We start from the raw sequence: 13,865 nt of genomic DNA, 5'->3' as shown, positions 1-13,865 counted from the left end.
CAGGGTGGCAGGGAAATGTCCCTGCCTGCACATCCTCCCACCTACCAGTTAAGTTTCATTAAAAACCTAAGAATTCCTGGAGAATAGTTTGAAAATCATTAGCTAAAAGGAAATACTAAGCCAACATGTGACATGAAAAACTTATTTCATTGGTGAATTCTCTTATCAAAGGCAAAAAACAAAAGCACTCATAAAAAAGCAGTATTAAGGTATAACAACTAATCAAAATTAACAATAAAAATCCTGCAATTATCTTCAGTCTCTCAACCTATACAGACTATCAAGTTGGTTCATCCTCGCTTTTTTAGCCTACAAAAAGTATGTCATCAGGAAAGGGCATATTTTTGACTGAAACAAAGTTGGCAATAATTTTATTCTCTCATTCTTTATCCTACTCTCAAGCAAAACAACGTTCTCACTCTTCATGAACTAAGTATGCCTCCTATCACTACTTTCAGTCTTTTCTTTTAGACTGAGACTTGAATACTCTCATTTCCCTATATAAAAACAATGGCATCAAATCTAATTAACAGGATTTGAACAAATCTTTCTGATCCTGTTTACATTTTATTCTATTAGACTAAGCTAGCAGAATAATTTTCTAAATAGTTGCTCTTCTTATTCTGACTTGACCTTTAAATCAGTGATTCTCAAACATAGATCCACAAAGTGCCCCTTTTCATACACATGGGGTTAGGAGTTGAAAATAACAGATGTGTAGGCCTCACCCCAAAGATTCTGATTAAGTAGGTCTGGATGTGATCTTAAAAATATATATATATAAAGGATCTGCTTCAGTGTTCTATTTTAGAACACTTGCTTAAATACTGAATATACTTCAAAGCCCACTCTAGTTTCCTAATTTTGTCCTCTTTAAAAAAGTATTTTTAAAAAAGCATAATAGCTCACACTAATAACTGGTTCCTAATCTTGGCATTATCAGGTTACCTTGTTCCATTCTAATATTCCAATATATAAATCCACTGATTATGCCAGTCTTTTTGTGATTGTAGCAATATCCTTGCTCATTCTCTTTCATTTTCCTGTATTTATATCCATCCCACCCAATAATAAAGATATTATTAAACCTTCCAGGATCCTTTAAGTATCAACGCTTCCCTGAAGTCTCAACTTCCCAACTTCGACATCTCTGCCACAACCTAGCTTTAAATTTGTCAGCAGATCAACCTCCTGATCACTGTTTTCCTCATCTGTAAACAATAATGTGACTAGGTTAACTCAAAAAACTGTTACAGCCATAAGGCCTCTTACACACTAATCTCTTCCCTTCTTAACTTCCCGAATATATTTCTTACATTTTTTAACCACTGGTTTATATTCTGACACACTTTTAAGTGTTAGATATACAGATTATCTACTTCACTCCATAGCAAGAACTGAGATACTTACATCTGAGAGAGGGATCTAGCTCTCAAAGCTTAGAACAAAGTGGCTAAGACATCACCTAAGCTACCCTTTCTTAAAAAAAAATTATTTTTAAGTTTTTGGCTGTGCTGGGTCTTCGCTGCTGCACCGGCTCTTCTCTAGTCATACATGCGGGTTTCTCACTGCGATGGGTCCTCTTGTTGAGGAGCATGGACTCTAGGGCATTCAGGCTTCAGCAGCTGCAGCACCCGGGCTCTAGAGTACAGGCTTAGCAGTTGTGGCACTCAGGCTTAGGTGCTCCAAGGCATGTGGGAGCTTCCCGGACCAGGGATCAAACCTGTCTCCTGCCTTGGCAGGCAGATTCTTACCCACTGAGCCACCAGGGAAGTCCCACCTAAGTTATTCTTGTTTAAACCACACTTTAACACATTTAATCCCTTCCTCCCTTTTTAGATGAACATATCTTAAAAACAAACAAAAACTCTGCCACTGAAGAATGTTAGTGATTGATTTCCTTCTGGAAACATTTTTTTGTTTGTTTGTTTTTATAATTGCTTCTTTTTTCCTTATTACTCGAAAATGTGGTTGTCCTTTAAGGTTCAATCTTCCCCATTATTAGTCTCCAATCTTGTATTTAATCATTCATTCCTGATTCCCCATTCCTAGCCATTAATTCAAATACCTGCCATCACTGCAAAATTTGAACTTTCTAACAATCTTTTCACATTATCTTCTTCCATTCTTTTTATTAGTACTCTATTCTCCCAGTTCTATTTTTAATCCTTCTTTTCTCTAGTCAATTTAGTCACCCAGTCTTTTATATCTCCCCAGTATTTCAGATTTACTCTTTCTCAATTTTCATGCCCACCTCCACCAATCATCGTCATCATCTGAATAATTTCCAACAATCAACCCTTACAGCTTATCACCATCGAGTTGAGTACTTTGTCTCCAAACAATAGAAGAAATCTTGAGTGTTAAGCACTCCCCCTATCCACATCATAGCAACTATTCTGTTATTTCAAAACATAGTAAGTATAAATGCAAATTCATTCATTTAACATACTTATTGAGCATATATACTTTCTCAAACTGTTCGATGTGCTGGTAAATGAGTAATGTATAAAATTAAGTTGTCCTTGAGACACCTGAAATGAGTTATGACAACCTAATATAATCAAGGGTATCTTAAGACTAGTTTTCTCAAGTAACTGCCTTGGATTAATAATTTGTATACTCTCATTACCTTGTCAAGAACTAGTCTTTTTTAAGGATTAATGGAAAGCTATGATGATTTTCAAATGACTTAAAATTCTTGATCACTCTTTAGCTCTGTGACCCTCGGCTCAGTCTCTCTAGGTCTCGTGAAAAATCAGTGAAAGATCTACATTGCAGAGTTGCTGCACAGAGAAAATCAGATACATAAATACACTGTAGATACTCATTTATGGACATTAGTGTTGTGCTTCTGAGAATTAAAGCCAAGAAGTTTATATTTTCCAATTCAATGATAATTTAATTAATTCCAGTCAAAATTCTATTGAGTATCAAGGCCACTCAAATGGTGAAAAAACACATGAAAGAACAAATGATGGGACTTCTTGGGGGTCCAGTGGCTAAGAATCTGACTACCAATGCAGGGGACATGTGTTTAATCCCCAGTATGGGAAGACTCAACATGCTGCAGAGTAACTAAACCCATGTGCTACAACTACTGATGCCCGCATGTCCTGGCATCCATGCTTTGCAATGAGAAGCCACTGTTATGAGAAGCCCACTCATGGCAACAGAGTAGCCCCCACTTGCTGCAACTAGAGTAAGCCTGCATGCAACAATGAAGACCCGGTGCAGCCAAAAATAAATTTAAAAAAAAATTTTAAAGATGAAATTGATAAAAAATAAATGGTGAAAGAAAATAAATACATGGTGAAAGAGTTTAAAATATTTACTATCAAAATCTTAAGTATAAAGAGGACTTTGGGGACTTACATGGTAGTCCAGTGGTTAAGAACCTGCCTTCCAATGCAAGGGACTTGGGTTTGATCCCTCATTGGGGAAATAAGATCCCACATACCACGGGCAACTAAGCCCACGTGCAGCAAATATTGAGACCGAGCTCCATAACCAGAGAGCAGCCTGCATGCTGCAATGAAAGATCCCATGCCACGACTAAGACCTGGTGCAGCCAAATAAGTAAATTTTTTAAAAAAGAGTACCTTACCTTCTAAGTATTTAACAACCTACAAAGTCAGCAAGAGAATGAATAAAAAAAGGGAAAATACTTTCCAAGTTTAAACTGTTTACTTTTATGGAATTTTTCCCAGTCTTCTGATTCCAGAGCTTACAGTATTCAAAGATCAACTTCCTCCTCTTCATACTTTAATATAAAAACAAAATCTAGGAATGGAAGACTAGTGTATTACAACTACAGTTGAAGCTTAGAGAAAAAGTCTATGCATTTCACCCTCAAAAATAAATCGACACTAACATCTAAATCTCTATCAGGAATGCTTTTAGAGGCATATACTCACTGAGAAATTTTGCAGTAAAGAGGAAAAAAAATTAAGAACAAAGTTGGTAGATACGAGTGCTACAGTGACTAGTATTATTTGTTAAAAGACAGGTTACATTCACTTTTACTTTCAAATTTCACTGTAAAGATCTTCATAAACAAAAAATAATCCACATGTACTGAGCTGATCAGCCACTCTTATAAAAGTCATCTGAACATGGAGAAAGAAATTACTATGTAAAGTCAAGGACTGAACTAGAAATACTTTCCCCCAAATCCATAATGAACCACTTAATTTAGTGCAGAAGAGGCTTCTTTTAAGTGATAGTTTAGGCTATACATATAAGCAGAACGTCTTTTAAAATCTCCATCACTCTAAATTAAATATCACACAGGCTGAAATTTGAAAACCACACAAACTGATCCCACGGACATTAGCCAACACAACCATCAGTTACTTCCCATAGGAAATATGTACAAGATCAGCAAGCCAAACTTAGTAGCTACCATGATGCTTCCAATACAGACGGTATTCAATTCTTTGCCATTAAATGAATCTAGTTTATAATATTATCAGAGATAGAAAGGTCTTTAAAAAAGAAAAAAAAAAGTACAATTTAAATCTCACAAGATAACAAGGGCTCTTGGATCTTAACATGTCAGTGTATCTGTTAAATTTCAGAATCTGTCATTTCATTTAGCGAGGGTCCTATAAACCCCACTGGACAAACCAGGGTCTAATTCTGAAAGAACATTTTTAGATCTCCAAGATACTAAGTAAAAAAAGAAAGCTACAGAACAGTGTAAGATCCATCCTCTTTTGGATTAAATACAGAGAAATCTAGATTTACATATAAAAAAGTGTGCTGTGCTTTATTAGTTGCTCAAGTCATGTCTGACTCTGTGACCCCATGAACTGCAGTCTGCCAGGTTCCTCTGTCCATAGTGATGCTCCAGGCAAGAATTCTGGACCTCCTTCAAGGGGACTTCCCAACCCAGGATTGGAACCCAGGTCTCTCACACTGCAGGCAGACTCTTTACCAAATGAGCCACCAGGGAAGCCACAGAATACTGGAGTGTGTAGCCTAGCCCTTCTCCAGGGGATCTTCCCTACCCAGGAATCAACCGGGTCTCCTGCATTGCAGGCAGATTATTTACTAGCTGAGCTACCAGGGAAACCCAGGGACTAAAAATTCATGAGTTCAAAGTCCATCATTTAACATAGAGAATAATGAAAGATTGTATACATATATATATTTGTATATACATATACACACACAAATTGTATATGTAATACAATTGTATTTATAATTGTATTGCATATATAACATCTGTGTGTATATATATATGTATGTAATACATATATAATATAGGTATACATAATATAAACCTGTATTTTTAACTTAGGATATCGTTCATCATTATTTCTGGGTCAAACCAAAATATTTTTTGAATATGGCTCTTAAAAAAAAATGAATATGGCTCTTATTATTTGAATCCTGGGTTCTCATTCTTGCATAAACCATATCTAGAATGCATTATTCATGGTTTTTGGTTTTAGACTATTCCAAGGTAAGAAATCACCTAGACACTTATGGAGCAATGTGAATGCAGACGTCCTTCTAGATTTGTATTATTTTTCCCCATAATCTTTTGTCTTACCAATACCTAACTTGACAATTTTCTTCAGCAATTAATTTGCCTTTATCAAGTTTTCCAAAGCATTTAACTAAGCTTTCGTCGAAACAATTCTCTCTTCACATTCACTTATCTCTGATTCATGTAACATCTAACTAATATAAGCACAATACAATAAGCACTCCATGTAAACGATACATGTGGGCCCTGGGCCACACAGTAAGACTATTTAAAGAAAAGATCTCACACATTAATTCTAACTCTAGGTTCTTAACTTTAGTCAACATGGTGATATTTTACATGTCTACAATGGGGATTTGGGCCTAAAACAAAATCTTCTAATTCATCAATGGGACTTGTTTTTGCACCTTTTCACTCTATACTTTTTTTAAAACAACAGGATAAGGTTTGGTAATGCTACAAATAAGCTTTCTCTTAATGCAGTTGTATACAATTGACTCAAAGAAGTTTTAAATCAACAAAGTACCTCTAAAATGCTTCAAATCCACTGTATCATTTTATTAATTCTCACTATTCTGAAATACCTTAATTTTTTCAGAAGGGAATTTGAAGTTTTATAGGATTAAATTCCCACTCTGCAAATGTTTACAACACTTTCCTTCTTCTAGTCTCTCTGAAAATTTTCAAAGAAATTAATAATTTTCATTCAATATGTTTTCGAGGACCTGAATCAGAATAACATTCAAATTATCTCCAAATTCATTACCAAGATTTTGCTATTGCTGAAAGGAAATATACCAAGTTGATAAAAGTCTCATCAAAATGTAATCAAAGTATAAATGTGTTTCCCTTTCTTGCCCTTCTGAACTTTTTGAGGAATACGTATTTCTTTCACTATAAGGTTCCAAAGATCATACACTGCTTTGTCCTAAGAGTTGTAGATGTTTTATGCTCTGCTGTACTACCATCTTACCAATGCCTTTTTAAAAAGTACTGGCTTGTATATATGTAAATGAAGAACTAGTCTCAGTGTTTTCAGAAAAAAAATATTTATTTGTAAAAAATTATACGAAGGAAGAATTTTTAAATGGAGGAAAAGAAACAGCACAATTAAAATAAGTATTTTCACCCTTGCCTTAGAAACCAAATTGGCAGCATTAAGAGCAAATCATAAACTGTAACTCAAGGTTCATATAACAATAACTCTAAAAATTAAACAAGGACATGGAACTACACCATTTAAAAAAAAAAACTACCAATCTAAGTACTTAATTTTTATGTTCTGAATTTAAAATTAGACCAGATTCGAGAAACTATTTTAAATCCCATTTGTATGGAACACTGTGTACGAATATTATGCATACTATCAAAATTATCTATACTTTTCTTACTTAAAATTAATTTATTGTTGTGATTATGAAATCAAATTATATGCATTACAGAAAAACCCAAAAGGAAAACTCCCACAATGCCAATTACCTTGAAACAAACCACAAACTAAAAACCTTGGTAAATGTGCAGTCACCAGAGTAAAAACTTACTCAGGCAAGAATCATCAATAGACGCTAAATCTAGGAGAGGAAAGTCTGACGAGACACAGAATATTTACACAATCTCAAAATCTCTCTTTAGGAATTACTTAATAATGGCAAAATGAGAAACAATTTACTCAATGGATGGAGAAACTACTTAATACCTTAGCAAGCAAGCAAAATGAACATACTGGTAGTGGGCAAACAAACATCAAGTACCTCCAGATAATAAAAACAAACACAACACTTATTACTTATCCAGTATTCCAGCCAAAAATGCAAAATCTGAATTTAATTATGAAGAATCCTTAGACAAACCCAAATTGAGAGGAACTGGATAAATAACTAGCCTGCCAATGTCATGACAAAAGAAAGACTGAGGAACTCTCTTCCAGACTATTGGAGACTAAAGATACCTAAGAACTAAATGTAATCTATGATCCTGGATTGGCTATTGTACCAGAAAAAAAAAAAAAAAGTACTAATAAAAGGCATAATTGGGACCACTGATGAAAATAGAATATGGTCAATAAGCTAGATAAAAGTATTACATCTCTGCTAATTCTCCTGAATTTAACACTCTGGTTACCTAAGGAGGGATGCTTGTTCTTAGGAAATGCATACTTAAGTATTGAGGGCTCTAACAGGGCACGATGTATACAATATATTCCCAAATGTTTCAAAAACTTTTTAAAACATGTACAGAGAGACCAATATAGTATATAGTGAAAATATGTTAAAAATCAGGGGATCTGGATGAAGGATATAAGGCAGGTTTCGAACCATTCATGTAACTTTCCTGTAAGTTTGACATCATTACAAATTAAAACAAAAATGAAAACCCCGGTTTTTCTGGGGAAATTGGTCAACATACATATTTACATACATGCAATATAGCATTTTAAAATTAAGAAACAGAATCATCAATTTGATAATACTTAATTTTAGAAATCTTCCCAGATACATCTGGGTATCTGGGGGAAAGGCAATTATTTTCAGATGAATTAGAGGTGCTTTTCTCTTGCCCTCCATCCAAGGAAACTACCCCCCACCTTACCCCCCCACACACACACCATAAAAACTCAAACCACTACCATCTCCTTTACCAGTCACAGCTAATTAGAGGGATCAAGATGGAGAATACTGGCTCTCTGACACCTTGCCAATTCTTCTGAGGCCCAAATGCACTTTCTTCAAATAAGTTCTGTGAGATTTCCCTACAGCCTTGTAACAAAACGTTTACTTCAGCTAGCTGGAGCTGATTTCTGTTCCTTGCATCCAAACAAATCCTAAAACAGTAGGCTTTTGAAAAGTAGAAATAAATGGAACAAGGGAAACAGTAGCTACTCAAATTAATCTTTTGTCTGTGCTTCAAAAATAGTGTTTAGGTGGAAGTTTAAAGCTAAGATGTAATAAGGCCCTGTCAAATTCAACCAATTAGGCAGCTTCATTTAAGGAGAAATGCAAACAATTCCCAAAGAAACAATCTTACTTTCAAACTTACTTTCTCAAGAAGAGTTACTATGTATCAGACTAACATCAAACCTGCCCCCAACCCCATCAATTTATGGCTACTGAAGTAAAATCCTAACCCTTCCAATCTCTCACATCAAGAGAGTTTTTTGCCACATGATTAAAGATGAAATGAGCTTTCAAATTCTAGAAAGCTGTCTCTCTTTAAATGACATACAAAATATGAGGAATACAAAAGATCTCTCTGTAAAATCAAAAATAGAAACTATCACCTCATTAATCTGTGGGGGGAAAAATATCAGAAGGGTGTATCTTTCTCAAACGTCTCCTGATAGACCAAACAATGAGAAAAATGGAAAACATTTAGAGTTAAATAGGTATATTTAACTCTAAAAGTTTAAATTATTTAATTTATCATAGTAAATTCTGTTAAAGCCTTTAAAAAAATTATGCTTTAAATACCTTTTGAGAATAAAAGTCAACATAAATCTTTAAGTTGTTGTTTTTGTTTTCTTTTAAATTTCTGGTCTCAGATAAAATGTTAGATAGCTATGTAAACTTGAAATTATAAATACCACAATCCAAAACTAACTCAATCCCACTGTTATATTATACGCTTAGCGTCTGCTACAAGCTCAGACCTTAAATGCTGCACCCATGTTGGTTATAACACAGGTATGATTACTCAGTATTATCTCTCTCAATAATAAGCCTCAGAACCAAAAATGTTTGTTTGGATTAACTCTAAATTGAGCAATCTAAGAGTTGCTAGAAAATCAAAATCTTCTCCAGTTGTATAAATAGAATAAAGAAAGCTGTACTTATTTTGCTTTTCATGTTAAACCCAGATTTCACATTTGAGGTAGTTTTAAAATGCAAAAACAAACATTTTAATTTAAAATTATGGATGTGTAATTATTTATCCACTAAATTGTAAATCAATTATTTATTCATTAAAAAGCATGATGTCTGTTTTGATGACATCTTAATGCAACACATCAAAAACGAATTCTGTGACTGACCTGCTGCATAGAAAATATTCAATACGCCTAAAAGCTTAAACAGTTCTGGTAAATAACCCAATGAGATTTGAAAAGGATGTAAATTTTACCTAACAATACAATATGGCTTTCCAGTTTAAAATAAAATTTGATTTATAAGCTGTCCACAAGAATTCATTTCAAATCAAGATAAAATACATATCGAGTGAAATACAAGACTGACTACCTTCTCTATAGTTTTCAACCACAAATACGCTCTTCATATTAAATTGTTAGGTAACAAAAATAGTATCATTTTAATATTAAGAAAAAATGAGGCTCCTCCCAACATTATTACAAAAGAGGGAGTTAAAAAAAGGGGGGGGGGGGAGCCACTCCAATTTTAAACCCAGCCTACAAACTGAATCAAATTTACACAGCAATATCTCAAATAGTATGTCTTGTTACTCTGCCAATCAACACAAAAAACTTTATTGCAAAATAAAAGTGTTATACTCAATATTAAAAAGCCTTGCAGAATACAAATATTTAACATTTATTCTAATACATGACAAGGAATGTTCCTGATCACTCTGAATATCTGAGATGTAGACATATTCACTTAAAACAAAAGCTTTAAACTGAACAAACAATTGAGCACCTACTATCTGCTAAGAATGACTCCCTTGGATACAGACACTATTATATATTATTAAAATACCTTTTAAAAATAAACATAACATTTCTTAAGATTCCATACTAATATTAAGTTTTTTGATAGCTCTTCAAAGTTCTGTTGATTTTATTCAATACTTTAAACACACAGTGATAGTTATGTCCCAGCAATAATTTCCAGAAAAGAAGAGATATTAGGGTAATACACTTTAAAAAATAAAACCATACACTTCTTTAGGAGTTTGATGCATTAAAAAGGGTATACTATTCTTAGAAATCAACTTAATAAATTACAATTTCACTAAGACCACCATGGTATGTACTGAGACATTTTCCCTAACTTATTAATTGGTTTTTTGCCTCACTTTTTCATTTTTATAGTCAAGAATTCCTAGGGCTTACTGTAGTATATAGGGTAAAAATTCTATGGCTGGAAGCTGTGAGGAAAATAAACAAGGCAAAATTGTAGAAGAGTTATCAGAGACCTAAAGAATTGAAGAGAAATGAGAAGCCCTGTAAAGGTTCTAAACTTAAATTGAGATCAAAGGGATCCTGTAACTTATACTGACAACAAAAAAGAAACATGATCAAAACACAGTCTCTAAAAATAAAATTTGCTCTCCAATTATGTTATGATTTTCTACAGATCCATTTAAACAGATAAACAACTAATCCCTCAAACTTAGCCACCCTAAGAACAAAGACCATTTGACTAGCTTTGCCCCAAGGGCCAAATGTTTCAAAACTCTCTGTGAACAAAAATTATGCCTCACCTTTTAATAAATTTGCCTTGACAATCCAAAACACACATAGTCAACTGGAGTACACAAGAATCAAAAGCAAACATTTACAACCATGTTTTTTATAAAGGGCAACATACAAACAAATAAATAAAAAGCCAGACTAATCTTATAGGGACCAAAAACATATCAAAAGAAAACAAAAAGAAACAAACCTCAAAGCAATGAAACAGGCCAGTATGAAGAAAGCGCATAGAAGTGAAGGCATCTTTTCTCATAATTTCCAACTCTGTATTGTTTCTTTGAAGCCAAATAAATCCAAATGACTTATATGTCTAGACTTGATCAAGGTCAAGATCAACAAAAACACATGTATAGACAGCATTCCCTCCTATGACTACACAAACCAAGTTTTCCTGGGAGTATACTTATTTCCTACATTAGGCAGTAGGTTTAAAGTACCAACCCTCTGATCTTAACCCACAGATCTTAATCACTTAGTCTATAAATGCACAATCTTTACACAGCAGTTGAGGATCTGAATGAAATGCTCACTCAGAACATAATACAAATGAGTAATGACCCCAAATCCCTACACAAACTCTCCCACTACCCATCAACATTTCATCTTAAAACATTTCAAAGATTTTAAGCAAGGCACTGTGTTCAGTCTTTCATGATGAAACTCCCTAAGCTAATTTTTACTATTTTGTAAATTAGAAATTATCAGTCTAATTCACACAAGCTTCATAAATTCTCTTATTTCACTGTAAATATTTTGGAGCAGAATTTACAAAGGAATAAGAGAATCATTAGAGAGTGGACCCTCTCCAACCTATTTAAGTAGTACTGGATTTGAAAGGCACTCATCTTCCAGCTGCTCCACAATCAGAATAGTCATTAAATACCATTAATAACCCACTCATATCTCATTGCTTACTTCAAGCCAAAAAAGATCGACCTCCCACTAGACAGATGAATTCTAATCATTCACACTTTTAAAGTTGAGTGACATCATTTCGTTCTCTGCCCAGATTCAAGGCCCTATTATGATATGGTTTTTATTTTAAAGTCCCACTAAAACAGACTAAATTTCACATCCCATAGCGAGTAAATAAATGGACATGTTTGGCAAGGAACAATATCAAGAGCTAGAGCTTTACTTTTTTACTTACATAATTGTGACAGTATGTTATAAGACAATTACAGGGCAGCAAGGCACAGAGCTCTACTTCATCAAACACACAGCCAACTTACAAAATTCCTAAGGAACGCCTAAATATATGGGGAAAATGGATGCAAAATATAATAGTGAAAAGAACAAGCATCTCCACACCCAGTGAAGTAACAGGTTTAGGCTTGTTTGTACAGCTCCCTAAAAATTAATTTGAAAGAGTACAAAAACCAAAATTCACAAAATTGTTCAAAAGTTCAATGAGAAACGTTCTACTGCAGATTAAAACATCGATTCTTACAAAATAGGCTGTACTTGCACACTTACTAAATATTTTAACTTACTTTAGCTTATTGAATGAAAAACGCTTGGATTAAACCAAACAAAAACTATTATTCGCCCCCTGATAATTTTTTTATATGTAAGAGCACCTGACCTCACTGCTGAAATTTCTAATAAAAACACCTGAGTGCTTTTTAGTTTTTGAAATGTGGTGTCATTTTACTTGTCTCTCAGGAGAAACCCATAAAACTAATCAACTAAAACACAGCATTGCAATTTGCAGTAAAATCGACACATCTTTGTAAACGGTTTGGGGAGGTGAAAAAAGGCCCAGCCTTTTCATGTAAACATAATAAGCCTGTAATATGCTGCAGACAAACGCACTGCAAGGGGTGTGGAGGACCCGAGCTGATTAGATTACCACAACATCAGCCTGGGGCCGCCATTTTTAGAATCTGTAAAGGACAAAAGAGGGAAATTTCACTTTTTACCGGCCATCTAGGAGATTAAAGGAAAAAAACTGACTGTTTTCCAATTAGGTATTGATGTCTCCAGCCTAGAGCTGAATGCACCGCACTTAATTCTCTCCAAGGTCTCCAGAACTCCGAACACCTTATGTTATTCACATCTCTAAAAGGTGAGGGGAAACGGGCAAAACGGGGCTTACTCTAAAGCTAACTATAGCGATTTCCCCCTTGACTTTAAACTGTGTCGTTCGTAAGACACAGTCCAGCAAGAATGCATCTTTAAGGAGCTAAGGCCGATGGAGAGAGCCCTCCGGATTGTTTGCTCTCTCCTCCTCCCCTGTTTAGCACAGTGAACCGTTTGTTTCTCTTCTGTGTCTGCTGCCACAGTGTTTGTGCCAATCCCTTGGTCAAAATCAGCTTTCCTCAAATGTGCCATATTGTGGCTTCTAAGCCTCCGCTACAGTAAAGGGTGACGATAATGCAAGCGGGGAGGGGGCGGGGGGGCAGCCTGAGACGGCTGGGTGCTGGGGTGACCACCTCAGGGGCGGGTTTACCCTCTCCCGGAGAGGATGAGGAGGTGACTCGTTCTCCCACAAAGGGATATACCCAAGGCGTTCTTTCCACCCTCTTCGTATTTACGAGAAAATTAAACCAGAGACTGCCAGGCGACAAATGGAAGCAGCAGAAGAAAATGGGGCCTATACGGGTTCCCAGCACCTGAACAAGATGCGATAGAGGAAAGGGAGAGAGCTGGCAGCTCCTGGGACCACTTCGACACAAACCCTACTAACAGTCACAAACCTACCTCCTTACCCAAGCGGCTCTAACCCGCTGCCGGCGACGGGTGCGCCCCCTCCCTAACTCCCACTCTCAAGGGGGTTTAACTGCCAGTTTCCCCTTCCCCAACCCTAAAACCCGCCATAATGCTCCCTTCCTAGTGAAAAGGAGGAAAAAGGATATATTCGAATCAAACAAGCAACGTCCAGCCCCCGCCAAGACACCTGAGTCAACGTCGACTCCTCCACACCGTAAGGATAAAGATGAG

General features: G+C 35.3%; 1 protein-coding gene across 3 annotated transcripts in view; it reads right to left on the bottom strand.

Annotated features, from left to right (window-relative positions):
- The window catches only part of KMT2E (lysine methyltransferase 2E (inactive)), a 93,495-nt gene that overhangs the window by 79,201 nt on the left and 429 nt on the right, over positions 1–13,865 (bottom strand). The gene's annotated exons all lie outside the window — the stretch shown is intronic.

The sequence above is a fragment of the Muntiacus reevesi genome, chromosome 6 (genome assembly GCF_963930625.1).
Source record: "Muntiacus reevesi chromosome 6, mMunRee1.1, whole genome shotgun sequence".
NCBI classification, from domain to species: domain Eukaryota; kingdom Metazoa; phylum Chordata; class Mammalia; order Artiodactyla; family Cervidae; genus Muntiacus; species Muntiacus reevesi.
Note: the sequence above shows the minus strand (reverse complement) of the source record. Positions and strands in the feature narration are given on the sequence as shown.